Genomic DNA, 19465 nt, shown 5'->3' on the forward strand with positions numbered 1-19465 from the left:
TATTTTCATGTTTTTCACCCAGGTAAAAACGAGGAACATGTATAAATGTACGTGTGTGCGTAGCCCATACATACCGTACCGGGAAATTGGGGGAATTTAGGGAATAATAATAATATATATCACCATATAAAGGTATATCTTAGACCATACAGGCTAAAAACAACGGAAAGCCGTACGGGACGCAACCACTTTAAAATAGACATGAGTCAACAACACTTACGTGCTTCAATACACTATAACTACGGACTTAGACTAGAATGGTGCAATACACAAACCTGGGCAGTTTAAATATTTTAGTTTTAACTGTAATGCCAACTTAGGCAGAGTACATGAACCGATCATGTTTAGAATTATACTTGTTCAAAAGGACAATGGTAGCTTTTAATCTGTAAGTTTCAGCTGGTGTGTTTGCCCCTTGCTAGCCGAGTTTGGATTTAAATACTTGTTTTTGTCACCTAGGAAGGGCGCAGTGGTGTATCTATGCGTGTAGACCAGACAGAATATTTAATTTAGAAAAAATAGCATCAATAAAACTGATCGTATTCAATCAATAAAAAAAAAAACTGTCAGATTGTTAACACTATTGAGACGCAGTTTATCACGAGAATTAAGTCTCATGGATATATTTAGATCTGTTATAACAAAATACATAATGATGTAAGTGATTTAAACTGCATTGCCTTAGATTCCCAGGGGTCGTGCAATCCTTTACAAGATATTTCAATAGCTTCGACAGAACTTACATGATAATTATCAGTTTACATGTATACAAATGTTATAAAATAATTAGTATTATAGAGTTGTACTATACGTCATTATTGATAGTTAATGATCGTCTGGTATTTAAATATGTCTGAAATGTAAGTAATTTATTATTATTGTCGAACAGGAAGACTTTGAAATTCTTCCTGTTTGAACATTTCAAAATATATTTTAAAAATAACACAATGTTTCCTCTTTCTGAATTTCAATCATGATTCATATAACCATAATACTTCCTCGGTTGCGTTTTTCTGGATTCTGGGTTTTTCTAATTCGAAGAAATTTAATACATTTGTGCCGTACGTACTTCCTTCTCCCTGGCCTATCACATTACAAACCCTTCTCCCCTATTATATTAAATACAAACAAATCCTGTTGAGATGGACAGATATTTGTTATATTGGATTGGCGTGAACAGGAATAGCGTTGTTTATGCATGGGAGTATGGTCCCACACTGCTGACGTATACCATATAAGTAGATATACTCCGCACATGATTATAACTACATACACATTGATACAGGTAAGTTAAACATAGAATAAAAAGATTTGTCATCTTTTCGGATTTTTTTAAAAATGTTGTAGGTAATTAACATCCGTCATTATTTCCATAAACGTATTAATATATAGGTGAACGTGCTTGTTTAAAGATGGGAAGTGAGATTTTAAAACTGACATTTTGATAATAAACAAAAGCAATCCCTTTTTTGAAGGTAATGAGAGTTGACCACACCTTGCGCAGGTAGATTTCGTTTGTCGTGTGTTCGATGACGCATGCTCGTTACAGTTTGCAGCCACACGTGGACATGTGTGTGTGTGTGTGTTACATTGTCAGTCAATCTGTTGGTGAAATAAAAAAAAACAAGTTACAATGTATTTACATTGTGTTTTTACGTTGTCTGTTTATACATAGGTATTCAACATAAATTTGCACTTTCCTGTTGTGGGCTGGGAGCCTTATGTTTATAATGTCATGTGTCAGCAAAAACTTGGGTAATGAGTTGGAAGATTTATTGCTTACATAAGGCGAATCCATACTTGTTGGGGTTTTTTTGTGACATTTTTTCACTTGTGTTTATGCACCTTGTATGTGGTCTATTGTAAAGTTAGTGATGCTTATCATGTTTGTCTAGATAACTTATAGTCATGCTCAATAAATGAGGCGTATATATTACACATGTATAGAATATGTGATAGATTTATTAGATGGAATGAAATTAAAACGAACTAGCATTGGTACAGCCAGTTCCGGTTTGTCGAGCGCTCCATCGTCCCCACCCTTCAACTCTTTCAATATAGTTAAGTCAAAAGTCTTGTTAGCATACTTGTAAAGTTAAAGTAGATATTTTAGCTGTAGTAGTATGGTAGGTCTTGGAATCGGAAGATGTCATTATGACCTTAAATCAGAATGGTGTGCTCAGGGTGTCATTATATAAGAGAGAAATAGACAAATTAAAAAACTTCATCATGTGCTAAAACAATATAATGTCTGCCGTTACATGTACAATGGGCCCATCCCTTTTTGTTATCTATAATGTATTCTAAGTCATCCTCAAAAGCACATACACTCTGTCTCATAAAAGCTGGATAACATTAGCCAGCAAACCCCGACCAAGTATGGTGACCTTGGGACCCGACACTCCACACAATACGAAATATGAAGTTATCTGAAGTAGGTCGGGCAATGACGTGATCACATGATTGTTGAAAAATTTATGGAATTATATAGTACGTAATTGTGGTATTGTAAATACCGGCGCACATACGTAGTCGTAAAGTGTATGTCAAGTAATGACATTTAATTCACATACAGCAAATAGCAGTTTATGGTGTGTTGTTGTACACCGGTCTCGGCATTGGGACAGGTCCACGAATCACAGCCTGGTTTTATAGATAGGGGGAAAAAAACAATTGTCAGTACACATCTAGTAGGGAAAGTATTTTGTTTTGTGAAACAGGGAAGGAAAAATATGCTCGGCCAGACTGGGACTCGAATCCGGGACTCTCTATCTCGAGGCGGACACTGACCAATTCAGCGTGGGATATAATAATAATAATAATAATAATAATAATAGTTCGATTCCGCTAGATTTATCGGTTTTCGGAATACCCAATGCTATATGAAGAGTAAGTGTATTTGTAGTGACATACTGCCTGGAGAAGACGGTAGGTACAGGAAGAAAGAAAAAGAAAAAAAAATCTGAAGTTTTGCATTTTTGGTCTCCTCAATGTCCCATTAAAAGACAGAGAAGAAACGATTCTGCAGGAGGACCTCATATCAGTCGCCTCCAACGATACACACATATAGTGTGATACGGAGGGCTGCTCTTGGTTTCTCCATTTTCTTCTAAGCAAAAAATACACAGAATACACAGACTACACAGAACACACAGAACACACAGAACACACAGAACACACAGAATACACAGAACACACAGAATACACAGAACACACAGAACACACAGAACACACAGAACACACAGAATACACAGAACACACAGAATACACAGAACACACAGAACACACAGAACACACAGAACACACAGAATACACAGAACACACAGAATACACAGAACACACAGAACACACAGAATACACAGAACACACAGAATACACAGAACACACAGAACACACAGAACACACAGAACACACAGAATACACAGAACACACAGAATACACAGAACACACAGAACACACAGAATACACAGAACACACAGAATACACAGAACCCACAGAACACACAGACCACACAGAACACACAGAATACACAGAACACACAGAATACACAGAACACACAGAACACACAGAATACACAGAACACACAGAATACACAGAACCCACAGAACACACAGAACACACAGAACACACAGAATACACAGAACACACAGAATACACAGAATACACAGAACACACAGAACACACAGAAAACACAGAATACACAGAATACATCCGCATTAGTGGCCTAGCTCTTACGATCATGAATATTTAGTCTTGCACGGCTCTGGGAAGAGTAAGACCCTTGTTTTCTACTGTATCGACAGGACAGGCGCAATGACCTATGCAAACAATTTAAATTCAGATTTACATGAATATACTTGCATGGATTGAGATTTGCAAAACAGGTTATAAGTTAAAGCTTATAGCGTAATCCTTTGCTCTAGATGTACTCAAATTCACCCGTCCGACGAGTTGGGTATCTGACAAATATACACGTATTCACTCCTAAATGGTTTACATTGTAGGTTACAGCCATTCAAATCGAAATTTTAACCGTATTTGTACGTCCTGTGCAGACACGTAAATGAACAGTTTTCCTCTGTATAACGGTTACTTGTACAAGAGGAACTCCATATACAAAACCAACCATACGTATAAGATTCTTACAAACGAATAAAAATAGCACGCAATGTCAATACAGTGTACACAAAAACATCACATCTTAGTATGCCAAATAAACAAATGTTATCCAACCCGAATATAATCATAAAACATGATGTTCAAAAAAAATCATTTTTGATTACATTCTCATTAACTGGATCATAATCACGTGGTGGTCAGTGACATGCGATATTGGCTCGATGTTAATTTCTATTTGTAGAAACAAAAGTTTGATATTCTCTTTATGACGTCACTTCCATTGTAACGTCACAATGTTCTCTGCCGAATACGTTCCATCTTGTTTAATAAGAGAATATGACATCATTTCATGTGTGGACCTGAAAAGTGATCTCTTTGTTAGGTTCATATGACCACATATTCACCTCGACAAAAGTCCTTATTTGATAAACATCTGCCCAGAAACAAAAATAAAAACAAAATTATTAAATGCCCGCATAAAACATTAGATATGAAAAAAATGCCCGTATGTGTTGGCAAACATCCATAAAAACACGGATATTTACCCGCAAACAAACGTCAACACATTTACTTGTATACCCGTGGGCAAACCATAAAGACATCTTGGTACACGGCCGCGAATAAATACTATATATGTTATAACCCCTTAATCCTTTCATAATTTGCACAGAGTGACAGTAGCGTAAAGTGTATTGAAATGTTTATTGTTTTGAAATGTCAAATTAAAAGTAATGTTGCCGTTATTTTCTTGAGCATCAAAAACAAGCCAAACTTCACCCCCGATCTGTGCCGGCTTGTTGTGTATTTACGGCCCGGATTTCCTGTTTGACAAAATCACCTCCGGTTGAAACATTCTGCTCGAATGCATGACATGAGATATTAGGCCGAGGTACTTGAAAAACTTCCTCAAGGAAGGCAAAGGTGACCGAGGTTTAATGTGGAATCCGACTAACAAGGAAAGTAGGCTTACATGTAAGTACATGTATAGGAGGTGGACATCATCGGACACGCTGATACACATACACACATGTGCATTGTACGTGTTCACCCGATCAATTTTATGTCAGCATAAATATGTAAAATTGTCATTTAATACATATATATTCTAATAAATATCGCAAGTAGTTAAGTATAACCAGCAAACGCCCTTTCATGAATTAAAGTCTAAATTCTTCTTGTACAAAAACTGTATCTTTCAAAACCGTAGTTTGGGTGGCGGTGACCAAAAATTTTGGTCAGAATCAGCAGGGTTTTCATATCACATATGCTGAATGGCGGAGAAAGATATATAAATTTGAAAAAAATCAGGATTTGTTTATCAGTGAATAATTGATAATATATATATTCAGCAAATATGGATAATGGATAATATGGATATTCTCGTAAACGGTATTTAGTGTAATGATAGACAAGTTCCCGTCTCTAAAATCTGTCATTGATGAAAAAGAACAAAAAACAAAGAGAGGACTTTTGGAAGTCTGATACTAGGGGTGGGGGTAAGGGTGAGGAGGGGTTGCTAGGAGACGAACGAAGCTGGGCAATCTTTACAAATGTACATGTGAAATAATTGTATACAATTCCGAATTCTCTTATTTCACCTGTTTTTTTAAATTGATTATTACTCAGGGCAGTGGTGTTTTTTAAATTGATTATTACTCAGGGCAGTGGTGTGTGGTTCGGATACGAGTAAATACTGTTTAAATACTACAAGTATTAAAAAAAAAGAAATTTACTTCAGTGTAATGTACATGTGTCTTTATCTAAAAAAAGGCGAGAACCAGTGAAACCCTTTTTTTACAATTCAGCTGAGAAAGTATGATTGAATATCAAGAATTAACACATGATTTTAAGGAAAAACAACATTTAAAAAAGATATGATATACAAATATTGATGGGCATCAAAAGTATAGATTTTACAGAGAGTAATATAAACGTTCAATTGGGTTTCTTCTTCAACAATTCTTCAAAAGAAATCACAATAAATGTGGATGTATATCAGTCTGCATTATCTGATACTTCCGAATCATGAAAAAAAATAATCGCTTAACAGATTTCTCAATTAAGCATCACATATGCAAAAAAAACGCAATGATCACGAATCTTCCGTGTGAAAGGTCTCGGCGGTACTAGACTTTATGTAAATGAGCTTTATGTAGACGGGGCAGGGCGGGGGGGGGTGGGGGAAATCAATGAGGAAGTGCTGAGCCAGGAAGTCGTCACTCGGAGTAGCAGGATAATGATCTAATGACCTAGGCAGATGAATTAGGGGCTGAGAAGGGGATTACTCATAATGACGTGTCACGGTGCGCAGCTGTAGTGGGGACAAAGACTGGACCGAACTTACGACGCGAGAGTGTATCAACAAACCCCGTCCCTCCCCGCATTCTATCCTTTTTTGACTTCATTCATGAAAAAATATTTGAGAAAACCTATATATAATATAAGTACATAAAATGTAGTTAACAATTAATGCATATAAAACCCCCCTCCCACCAATACCACGGCGCTGATTTAAATAACAGTTCAATAAATGCATCATCAACCGCGATAAGTGACACATCAGTGAAATAATTACATTCAGTGGAGATAGCCTTACGAAGATGTCCACAATTGGTCTGATAAGATCGCTGTGACTCAGGGTACAGAAGTTACGTCACTGGAGGGCAGAAATCGAAATGTGGTGTCTATTGCATATACTGAGTGTGTATATTTCTAAGAACTATGGCTTTACAGAATAAATGAATTTAATTTAATTGTATCTGCTGTCGCAAACATTTCTATCGTATGACAATCATTTGGAGTGTTTTGTTGATTTTGTGTACGTGTCATGTACAGGGACATGTAATATGCTAAGCATATAACTGAAGATATAATATAATATAAATGGGCGCCAGAGTATGTACACAGTAGTTTTGGTATACTATCACGACCGTTTATATGGTAACCCATTAACTTTCCATTTTCTCGCATGTATTAACTCGGGAAACAGGGGACATTCAATAACCCTTTTATTGAAAACTTTCTTTGTTTATTTTCTTTATCTTTAGCAGACCTCGCTGGTAGGGCTCTCCATAACCTTTGGAAAGCTAGAACATTTTTATTATTGTTTCTATTACTACTTAAGCCGCTTTAATGCATTTAATACAGAATTAAACATTTTATTTGCCATTTTGTACGACATCCAGTCAGAGAGTTTATTAGGTAGGGGCTTTTCGGTTATCAGCTCTCTGGACTGTTTTCTAATTTGGGTCAATTTATTAATATTAATATTTCACATAAGATGATTGATCACTGCAATGTTACTATATGCCCGTATGCCATGTAACTGTATTTTTTTTTTAATGTATCAATTTAACAGTGATATATGACACTGAAATAAGCAATATTGACTTGATTGTAACAAGTCCCTGTGGTGTCGTGACGATATGTCACATGTACCTGAACATCTACTACAGTGTGTACTAGCTGTGGGAAGCGTAGCTTTTAGGCCCGATATTTTTTTTATTTTTTTTTATTGTTATCTTCCGATAATAATAAACGGTTCCCGCAGCTAAGTGTGTACCTGATGTATTTTGAACTGTGCATATGAAATTTTGTTTGTATAAAAGGACCACAGGTACATGTTTGTTCGCATTAGGCTTTGGTTATGCATGGTAACCCAAGCATCGTTCAATGTTAAATTAATTTTACCTCTTATTCGTCAAAGAATTTATGACAAGGGACAACAAAGAGATATGTTAGAATCTTCATCTACGTGATTGTTTTTCTTCATATAAGCATAGTGTAGACAACCTCTCTATACAGTATTAATTAACTAAATATATACCCAATAAATTGAGAACAATATCATGTATGTCTGCGCTTTCCCTAGCAATTGAGATAGGCAGATATCGAAATATTGTTCGATCGCAGAGATATTATTACCTTCTGTAATTCGGCCAATGAGGTTGAAGATGAATACCATATTGTACTTATATGCAATACTTACCAAAATTTAAGAAATCAGTATATAAAGAAATATTACTGAAAAAATACATCTATGTTTAAATTTATACAATTATTGTGTGTCAACAACACCAAGGGACTGTGTCAACTTGGTAAACATATCTTGGAAGAAAAAAATGGGAGTTTAGTTAGATATACATGTATGTACTACACTTTCCACTTTGCTTGTCGTGCCATTGTTTATTATGTAATTTTATTAACATATTTATGTACTGATGGGCCGCAAGGCCTAAAGTTAATAAAATGAACTTAATTGAATTGATACGTACGTAGGGTTTATCACATTTAATCGTTTCAGCGCTCGGTGAACTACATATCAGCAGGGTTAGAGAAACAAATAAGGGCTGGGTTTGTATTTCAACCATCGTGCATTGTGTTTTCAAAGTTTCTTAAGGCAATGTTACATAACAAGTTTGGATGTCTATATCGAAATAAAATACATAAACGGGCAGGGTTGGATCTTTACTCGGATCTATTGTACACGTGTTGTTCATATAGAATGAAATCAGAGACTTAATTTAAGAAATTACAAAATCACCAGACATGGTTATTCGGACCAATTCTATTCATTTTCCATTAGGTTTCAAGATCTTTTGAATAATAACTTCGGATTTCAATTTGGTTTTGATACCTGCCTATGAAATGGAGAGATGTCATTCTTTCGGTGCGTTCAAATGGGACGTTTAAGTGCATTCGAGTGAGATAAATTTGTTTGAGTCAGAGGTTAAAACTAGGGTCGGTCGGGGTAACTGAAACTTACTTGTTTTGACGGATGACTGTTGTCTATTTTGTTTTTATGAAATTGACTAAAAGTCAATTTGGAATAACGAAAATAGCCTCTTGCCTGAATTTTCCGATTGACATTGAAACGGGGACCATGTGTCTGGTAGGAATACTGGGATGATAAGATCGATTCTGATACGGAAATTTGTAATATTAAACGTGTAAACACTAATAACCCCACCGTCCCAACCACACACTCAGGCCCCACCCTACCCCTGCATAAAAAAAAAATCCATTAGGGGGTTACACTTTTATTGATTGTTCGGGTGTTGATACAAAACCCATCTAACGTCTCTATACATATCAGAGAAGGTTCAGCCAAACTTACTGTAACATGTCTAATGTTCTCGCGGGTAGGACTGCTATGAATAATACATATAGATCTAGTATAACGTTTTATAGCTTTTCTAATATCTTGCACAAGTGATCGAGTCAATTTTCCTCAGACAAATCGACCTCTGGCTGTGTGACCTTGCCAAAAATGAAGGTCATACCCATGCAGTGACACAGAGATTTTATCTTTACTTTCAGAAAAGATTCGGTTATTAATTCTGGTATACACAGAAGACTGTTTGTTCAAATCCATTCGTTCACAAAATTGAAAACAAAATGTAGTTTCTGTTTATGGCGAAATTTGATAGCTTTGCAAATAACACAGAGCTTATTTTGTATATGCTTTAATTAGAAAGAGTAGGAAGTGTGCGTTTCCGTTTTCCAAATAAAAAAAAAAAAGCTTCATGTTGGTATTTACCGTCGTTTACACAGTAATAGTTCAAATATGCCAGTAGCCGACAACCTCGTTCTGATAGACGTACATTTGTCGTATAGGACGCAACGTGGGGCACACTATTGTTTTAAGAATTTTGTTAATAAGACAAAAATAATATGCAAGTTTCATTAAAGTGAAACAGAGGAACTCTGCCACAAGCAAACAGCTTCACATTTGTAATTTAACTATTAAGCATATATTTATGCTACCTTTACAGTTCATCGAAATACACAAGTGTTTCTAAATTTTAACGTGTTTGGTTTTGTTTGTTTGTGTTTTACATCCTATTACCAGCTTTGGTCATTTTAGGACGTGCCAGGTTTTAGTGGTGGAGGAAAGCCGGAGTACACGGATGAAAACCAGCGACCTGCGGATAGTACATGGCGATTCTTCCCCCGTTGGCCTCGAACCTACGACCCAGTGGTGGAGGGCTAGTGATCGAGACGCGGTTTTAACCATTCGGCCAACGCAGCCAACTAACGTATTATCGATTTTGTTTGATTTGAAATTTTACATGATCGCTTTATTTTAAATTATAGGATACACATATATTTTTATTTTTATTTTACATGGTCGTCTATTGATATAATGTAAAAAAAATCAAAATCAAAATATCTAAAACTTCAAAATAAAATAAACACGATTGGGCCTTAAGCTACGGTTCTCGCAGCCAAAACATGAACAAGCTTCTTTACTATGTATATTGTTGTCTTAAATTTGATTTTATCTGAAAATTGATTAAACATTGTGTAATATTGTTTCAATACGCTATGAAATATTTTTATAATGATATATGCAGATAATTTTACACATATTTAAAACTAAATGTCATTTCGTGTTTGTAGATTTTGTTTTCTTCAAAAATGTGAATAAATAGACAGAGGGCGTTCAAAATAGACTGATTGTCTTATTGTGACATTACTAAATTGATGAGCAACACGATCCAATATTTTTTAAGTCAGGTGTCTTTAATTATGTTACTCGTACATGTACGTGAATTTATATAGTTACATATTCTTACATGTACTTAATTACCTGTACACCTGACAAAATGTACATGTATTTATATAATTGTAAAATGGAGTAAATTGTACATGTATTAATGCAGTTACATGTATTGAATTACTTGTACTTATACGTGTATTATCATATTTGTTTGTCCAATTACTAGTATTATCTAATTACATGTCCTTAATCACTAGCGAATGTATTTTCGTATTACATATTCTAAATTACTAACTAGTGCATGTACTGTACATGTAATTAACATACGGTTTTTCTGTACGTTTGGTCTTGTTGAAAAGATGACGTTAGAGTTGATAAAAGTTAAACTTTGAAATTGTATAAGAGATAATTTTTGACTTGACGGCGGGATATTCTGGAGTGTCCAAAATATACCCGATGTGTTCCGTACAGAGTCTAGTTTATATAAATCAGCTGAAAATCGGGAAAACCTCATCCGATGTAAGAGCTGTTATAAAAATTGAAATTAAGTTAAAGCGTGAATACATGCTTCATCAGGGAAATATGTTAGGATATCTGAGAAAGTATAACTCAAAACGGTTTTACAAGCACTTCAAAAAAAGGAAGAAGTTACCTGTCTCTCAGAAGATATCTTTAGAAGAATTTCAAAAACACTTCTGTAACCTTGCATCCTCTGAACCAACAACTGATGAAAGTATTAATAATTATATGAAACAGTATGATGACATACTCATTCACGCTCCAGTGTTTGATGAACTTAATGCTGATATTACAGGTTGTGAAATAGAGCGTGCTATTCAAAACCTTAAATCCAATAAGGCGTGTGGTATTGATGATATGCTGAACGAATATTTTATTCATTGTTCTGAAGTTTTTGTACCTTGTCTTGTTGTACTTTTCAACAACATTTTTAAATCAGGGAATTATCCTCGTATGTGGACAGTTGGAAATATAGTTCCAGTATTTAAGAAAGGTGACCCAAGTTACCCTGATAACTACAGGGGTATTTCAATTGTCAGTTGTATTGGTAAACTTTTTACGTCTGTATTAAATAATAGGTTACAATGAGATAACCGATGCTCAGTTTGGATTCAAACGGAATTGTTCAACGACAGATGCTATATTTACATTACAGGCCCTAATTAATCGAACGCTAAAAAGTATAAAACGTTTATACTGTTGTTTCATTGACTATACCAAAGCTTTTGACCTGATCAATAGACAGAATTTATGGTACAAGTTGATCAAAGAAGGTATTGAAGGTAAAATGTTAAATGTTATCAGATCACTTTATAAAAATGTAAGATGCTGTGTAAAAAAACAGCGGAGTTTGCTCTGATTTTTTCGACTGTAAGATTGGACTTTTTCAAGGAGAAATTTTGTCACCTCTGTTATTTTCATTGTATGTGAACGATTTCGAAATGCAATTTATAGAGGACAGCTGTCCTTCGATTGACTTACAACTAATTAACATATTTTTACTTATGTATGCTGATGTACAGTTATCTTTGCCGAAACACCTCGAGGTTTGCAAAAGATGCTAGACTCTTTGTTAAATTACACTATCAAGTGGGACCTTACTGTAAATACTTCAAAGACCAAGATTGTTGTTTTTAGAAATGGGGGAAGATTAAAAGATAATGAAAAATGGGAATACGATGGGTGTGTGTTAGAGATAGTGAATGGATTCAACTATTTTGGAATCTTATTGAATTATAATGGGAAATTTAAACAAACACAGAAAAAAAATCTGAACAAGGAAGAAAAGCATTGTTTGCATTATTGGGTGTATGTAAAAAACAGTATTTTAATATTGAGACTCAATTAGCAGTGTTTGATACTTATGTCAGTAGTATAGTCAACAACGGATCAGAAGTATGGGGATTCCATAAAGGCCCCGACATCGAAAAACTACATGTAGATTTTTGTAAAAGGTTGCTAGGTGTGCGCAAATCCACTCCGAATATGATGGTATATTTCGAATTAGGCCGTTATCCATTGCATGTAAAAAGGAAACTAAAAATATTTAAATATTGGTTTAAATTGCTCAATACCGAAAACTGTATTTTGAAATCCTGTTATGAAAATATGCTGCTAATCAAGGATCCATGGGTCTGTGAAATAAAAGAAACAATTTTACTACAATCTTATCTTACAAAATCAGTTAATATCGGTTATATGAAAGAAATTGCTCGACTTAGGCTGTCAGCTCACAAATTAAACATTGAATCTGGAGGTTATGTTGGCACTGTTAGAACTAATAGATTATGTACAAAGTGTAATCTTAATGACATAGAAGACGAGTTTCATTTTGTTTTAGTTTGCACAAGATATACAGATTTAAGACGGAAGTATTTAAAATGTTACTATAGAAATAACCCTAGTGTATATAAGCTTGTTCAGTTACTTAATACACCGAATATTAAAGGATTATGTAATCTTGGAAAGTATCTGATAACGGAAAATAAGCGCCGATCAGATATATGACAGTTTGTATGTGTGTATTGTTCATTCTCCTGTGACCAATGTGGCTTTTTGTACATATGTAAATATCCTGTTTAATATATGTTTACACTGATAAGTCGCAAGACTTATAGTTAATAAAGAACTTGAACTTAGAACCTCACTGAGACAGGAAGTTATTCCGTACATATTAAGCCCAAAGTAGCTATAATTAAATACTGGATAAATATTTTGAATACAAATAACTGTGTACTAAAAGCATGCTATGATGCACTACTTGAGCTTAATGTCAAAAAGCCGAATTGTAAACTTAACTGGGTTTACCATGTTAAAAATGATTTATATAGAATTGGTTTTAATCATATTTGGGATGTTCAATATGTTCAAAATGAAAAACAATTTGTGGAAATGTATACCCAACGTCTGCATGACGTATTTATTCAGGAATTACGTGGTGCGTTTGAAACATCTTCTAAATGTTATTTATATAGACATCTTGTCGATGCTTTTAATACGCAATTCTATTTAGTAAAGCCTTTAACATTTAATACCAAAAAAATGTTGAGTCAATATCGCATGCAGGCGCATTCCCTTAATATCGAATCTGGACGTTATAATGGGGTTCCGAGGGGTCAAAGATTATGTTTTGCTTGTGACAAAAATGATTTAGAAGATGAGATACATTTTATTCTTATTTGTCCTGCTTACTCTGTATTGAGAAACACAAACATTAAGCAATATTACTTCCGATGCCCCAGTGTGTATAAATTAATTGAATTATTGTCATGTAAAAGTATTAAAACATTACGTAGATTGGGTCTATATTTGAAATATGCTACTGCCAAAAGAAAAACCCTCGTGCAGTAATATTGCTAAATTATGTATTCTTTTTATGTGATAATTGCTTATATGGAATTGTCCTCCGCCATCTTGAAAATTTGAAATATGTTTTGTATTCTATGTATCAATTAACCTATATGCTGATTTGCATTCGGAAATAAAAAACTTGAACTTGAACTGATTTACAAAACATCATATCACAGTTAAATACATGTACGTACAATAAAGGTACATAAGCTTTGAGTGACAGGTGTCACTAATTGTAAGATCAATTACCTGTGGTCAGTATCCACAAGATAAAGGCTATTACACTAATCCTGTTGCTTTATGTGATAAACAACAGCAATGAGTTGTGAAAGTAAGTTTACAGAGAGTACGTATTTAGGGATATAAAAACATCACACATGATTCTGATCTTAAATGTCAGTAAGGATATAGATAGTGACGTAGATAATTATACAATTAGGGACAACGTAACATGTATATAGCCAAATTCCGTCTAAATGTCATGTAAACGTGTTTTGTATTCAGTCACATTTGAATTGCTAGATATGAGAAATTCGAAATCTAAATTTAATAAAAGATGGTAGGATTAAAGTTTTTCAGCAATAATTTATCACAAAATGTCTGTGTGATAATACTAGTACATGTAGTCTTGTCTGGGACAATTGTGGAATGACAAATTCATCAAAACTTGAAAATATTCAGATAGATGCTGCACGAATTGTTACAGGACTACCTATTTACACAAAAATTGAACATATATTTAATGAAATTGGCTGGGTTCCACTAAGTAATAGAAGGAAAAACAGAAAATTGTCCCTATTCTTTACAATTAAAAACGGTACAGCTCCTAATTATTTGTGTGACACCTTACCAGATAGCATTGGGGATATTTCTCGTTATAACCTAAGAAATTCCCAACATTTAAGACAACCAAACTTTAGGCTTGAAACAATGCGCAATTCTTTTTTCCCATCAACTACAAAAATGTGGAATGACCTAGATATATCTATAAGGAATTCGGCTTCTCTCAGTTCATTTAAATCAAATATAAAATCAAAAGGTAAACCACAAAATAAATGCTTTCTGGTATGGGGTTCCCGTAAATCAAATATACTTCATTGCCGTTTGAGAAATCGTGCGAGCTCCCTTAACTATGACCTATTTAGAGCAAATTTATCAAATACAGCTGAATGTGCATGCGGTAATCCATGTGAAGACTCTTATCACTTCCTTTGTGTCTGTCCCTTATACACCCAGCATCGTAATCTATTAATAAGAGAGCTTCAACCTGTTCGTGATGATTTAACTTTAGACTTGCTCCTATATGGCGATCCTAAATTCAGCATTAATGTAAATACCTCAATTGCAAAATCTGTCCAAAATTATATCAGCAAATGCAACAGGTTTGACTGAATGTGATCATCTTTCTCTCTCTATCACTCTTTTTTTTCTCCGACTCTACCTGTGTTACTATCATTTACTTCATTACTCTATCCGTCTTTTCTTCCACTCTATTTTTCATCTACTCTATCTGTGTTACTATCCTTTACTTCGTTTCGCTCTCCTTCTTTTCTTCGTCTCTATTTTCCATTTCCATATAAAAACATAATTAATGTATATTGCGTAAATAACCTTATCAAGTTATTGTTTATACTCATGTATTTGAAGAAAAGGACTTTGATAAGTTGGTAAAACTTGTGTCCAATTCTTTTGTAAATATTTATTTGCAATAAAATATGTTTAAAAATAGTACATGTAGCTATTTATAAGATTACTTTTTCATATATTTATATAGTTACATGTCCATACTTACATAAGCCTATAACTATAGAACACATTTCTCAATTGAAATATCGCACAATACAGACCGGAACTTTCAATAAACAATGTACTAATGAATCATTACTAGTACCACCAGATTGTACTGATATTACATATTCATATATACTTATTTGTGAATGCATGTACCGGAACGTGATGTCATACGAATTATATTTATATACAATTTAAATATATATACATGTAGGTCTCATAAATAATAACGACAGTATGATCAAATATAGGCACCCGTGACCGAGTCCGAATATTTTGAAAAAGGGGCGGATCGCCCTGAAAATTTGACAAATTTCTTTGGCTACACTTCTCTCGTTATTAATATCCTTCTTTGCCCAAATATATCTATATAAAGATGTATGAAATTGCAGAATATTTCGCCAATGCATTGGACACAAGTTAAACTAAGTTTTAACAAGTCCTTCTCGAAAATGAACATTTGATTGCAATACATAGAAATGAAGTTGTCCATTTTTTCCCACTCATCAGAAAGGTGGTTTTTGAAACGGCACGTTGCGGTTGGTATAGGGGATTTGATAGCTTTGTACCCGTTTACTAGCTATACATGTACCCCATCATTATTAGAAGATGTGAGAGTTGGGGGGGAGGGGATGATAACTCCTTACATTCTGTAATTTGTTCCTTTGACTTGGTATTGTCAAATTATTCACAGACTATCCAGATTTTAGTTAATGCAAGATAACTATTCCAAAATAAAAGATATGTCTCCGATATTGGAAGACCACAGCTTAGATTATGCCTCCGTTGCATTCATGGCACACATTGCACCTAAACTAGAATATTTTAAGTTATATTTATATTTTTTCAGATAAACATGTCTCATTGTCAAAATAATTTGGTCGTTGTCAAGCTTTCGTGTTTATGCTGTAAAAGAGCTGTTTATAGAATCCACTATCAGCGACATCGCTACCAGATACGTAAGCTAAGCTATTCTTCATACAAAATGGCTTCCTTTGAGCTTCTGCTTTTTTTTTTTTTTTTTTATTTCCCGGCATATTTAGTACATCATTGTACTTACTAAATAGCGTTGACAGTAAACTCACACCTTAGTCGAAAAAAATTGTTCTAGTATATTGATCCAAAGTCTACAAAATGCATTAAATATTTAAGTTCGTCCAAGGCTTCCATGTGAAAAAGGTAGGTTACCAGAAGAAACACTTATGTACATGTAATATATAATATTGAAGATGAAAAGTTTGTATAAAGACAAGGTTAGTTTCAGAAGTGCATTATATTCCCAAACTACGCGTCCTATTTCTTTCCTTAGTGTCCCGAGTTTAGAACACGAACAACAAAGGTTTCAGTGGAGGACTCGGATGAGTCACCAAACCGGTGTATGCAAAAGGACGACTCGTTTCCCGCGAACCTAATTGACAAGCAAATATATCTTTATAGATGAAACCTTGCAAAATTATAGCCAGCTTATTTTCAAGGCCGCTTCATTATCACAACATTTCAAAAACTCCTACTTTATTTTCGAGACAGAGTATTTTTTAAACAAGGATTGTTTTAGAAGTTTTGGGGTATAATAAACGGCGTCGCTATTACCACCCGAGTGTCAATAGCCACTGCCGCTTGCCATATACTTAGTAATGACTGCAGAAATAATATCCTAACTATTAGGGAAAGTCATTATATTGTAAAGATTATCCGACAATGGTCAGTAAATTCTTTGCTTTAGTAGTGACCACAGAAAGAATATCCTATAAATATTAGGGAAAGTCATTATATTGAAGGATTACCCGACAATGGTGGTTAATTGCTTGTATTTTTAAACGCCATCTTTATTGTCTATGATGTATTAAAAAAATAGAAATTGAGGCTGGTAGATCTAAAAAGATTCCTCGACAATCCCGACTATGTAAATTCTGCAATACTGTAGAAGATGAAGTACATTTTATATTCAAATGCAAAATAAATATAAATATCAGGACTACGTTTCTCCAAAAAAATAAAATTAACCCATCATTGCCTGATCTACAAAATTTAATATTATTATTGTCATCTAATGACCCACAGCTTTTGCAGGAAATAAGCCTCTTTATTAAAAAGTCATTTGAACTGAGGAAGGCAGGCTTGCAGAATGCATAAGTATGTAGTTTTTGCTGTCCATTATATAGTATCAATGTTTGTTTAATGTTTGTTTGATGTTTGCAGCTCGATCCTTGTAAATTGGATGTAAAAAAAAAAAGATGCAATAAAGTTGATTGATTGATTATAATGGCCCTAAAAATCAATATTTCACAAAAACAAGAAAGGACAGTACTAAAGATGATATCACTTTTTATACTCATTTATTATTCCTTTTAATCTTGCTGACATAATAAAGATTCATTATTTGATGCCTCAGTCAGCTGTCGACTACATGATTCACAGCACAGCTATCAAAAAGTTATAGTCGTACCAGAGTTACGTCCCTTTAAGTAGGTTACATTAACGAAGAACAGCAAGAGTTATTTCCCTTCGTACATGTTTAAACGACTTAATTTAGAGGTAGTTGTGAAAAATCTTTAATTTGTTTATCTGTCTATTGTTTTCAAACACTGTTTCCCCAAGCACTTCCCTTATTGAACATTTGATAATGAATCTCGAAAAAAATGGTTAAGCATCAATTTTGTCAAATGACCAAAATGTATACAAATGAGGTATACGCTATAAATGCATACAATTTTCAGGACCTCGACAATTCTAATGTCTATTATTTCGAAAATGACGTCATCAATTAGTCTTTGGACATTTCAACCAATCACAAGGCGCTAGGTTAAATTGCTCTACTGATATATCGCATTACAAAAGATTAGTTAGATATAATGAATATAAACAATTGTTTTGTATCAAAATGCAAAAACGAATAAAATGCTTTGGTCCCGATTTTACAGCTGACAAAGTATTTTAAGAACCATCGCTATCTATCATACAAACATACAGATGTAACAGGAGAGGAAAATGACCAGACCGCGATTCGAACCCGGGAACGTACGAACTCTAGACAGACGCTCTTGAAACCAGTTGAGCTACCTTGTCGTCGGCTAACTACATAGTCCAGTTCCGCTACATTCCTCCCTTCTTTCCCGAAGTCTTCACCCGCGAAGTCTATTATTTCGAAAATTTTACCACTCAGGTTCGGGTATCCACTTGCCAGGTGTACACTCTAAAGTACAAGGGTTGGTCTCTGTAGCAGGAGCTGCAAATTGAACTCTAGACGGACGGTCAACCTTGTCTTCGGCTGGTTACCAAGCGTAGTTCCGCTACACAGAGACAAATCTTAGTAAACAAGAAGTCCTCAGTCATTGCTTACAACAGATTCGTACACCCTCTTGAGTGTAAAACTCGCTCAATCGGGAATCTGACAACGTTCCTCCTAACTGAGGGTGTTAATAAATGTAAGTCTACTTTTAGGTGAATATGTTGACGCGGAACTGTATAAGCGTGAAAAAATGTCCTCTTGATATCTGAGGTAATTTCAGGACGTGCCCCCGTGTGTGTAATGTGCGCGTGCATGTCTGTTTGGCTTCACAGGGTGATCCCGTTGTTGCTAGAGAAAAGATAACTCTTTCTTGCATACTAGACCGATAAATCCGCATATCTGGCGGTGCTGGAAAATTCCATCCTACCCACGGGTCTAGATCGCTTACACGCGCA

Source organism: Mizuhopecten yessoensis, unplaced genomic scaffold (genome assembly GCF_002113885.1).
Source record: "Mizuhopecten yessoensis strain PY_sf001 unplaced genomic scaffold, ASM211388v2 scaffold11185, whole genome shotgun sequence".
NCBI lineage: Eukaryota > Metazoa > Mollusca > Bivalvia > Pectinida > Pectinidae > Mizuhopecten > Mizuhopecten yessoensis.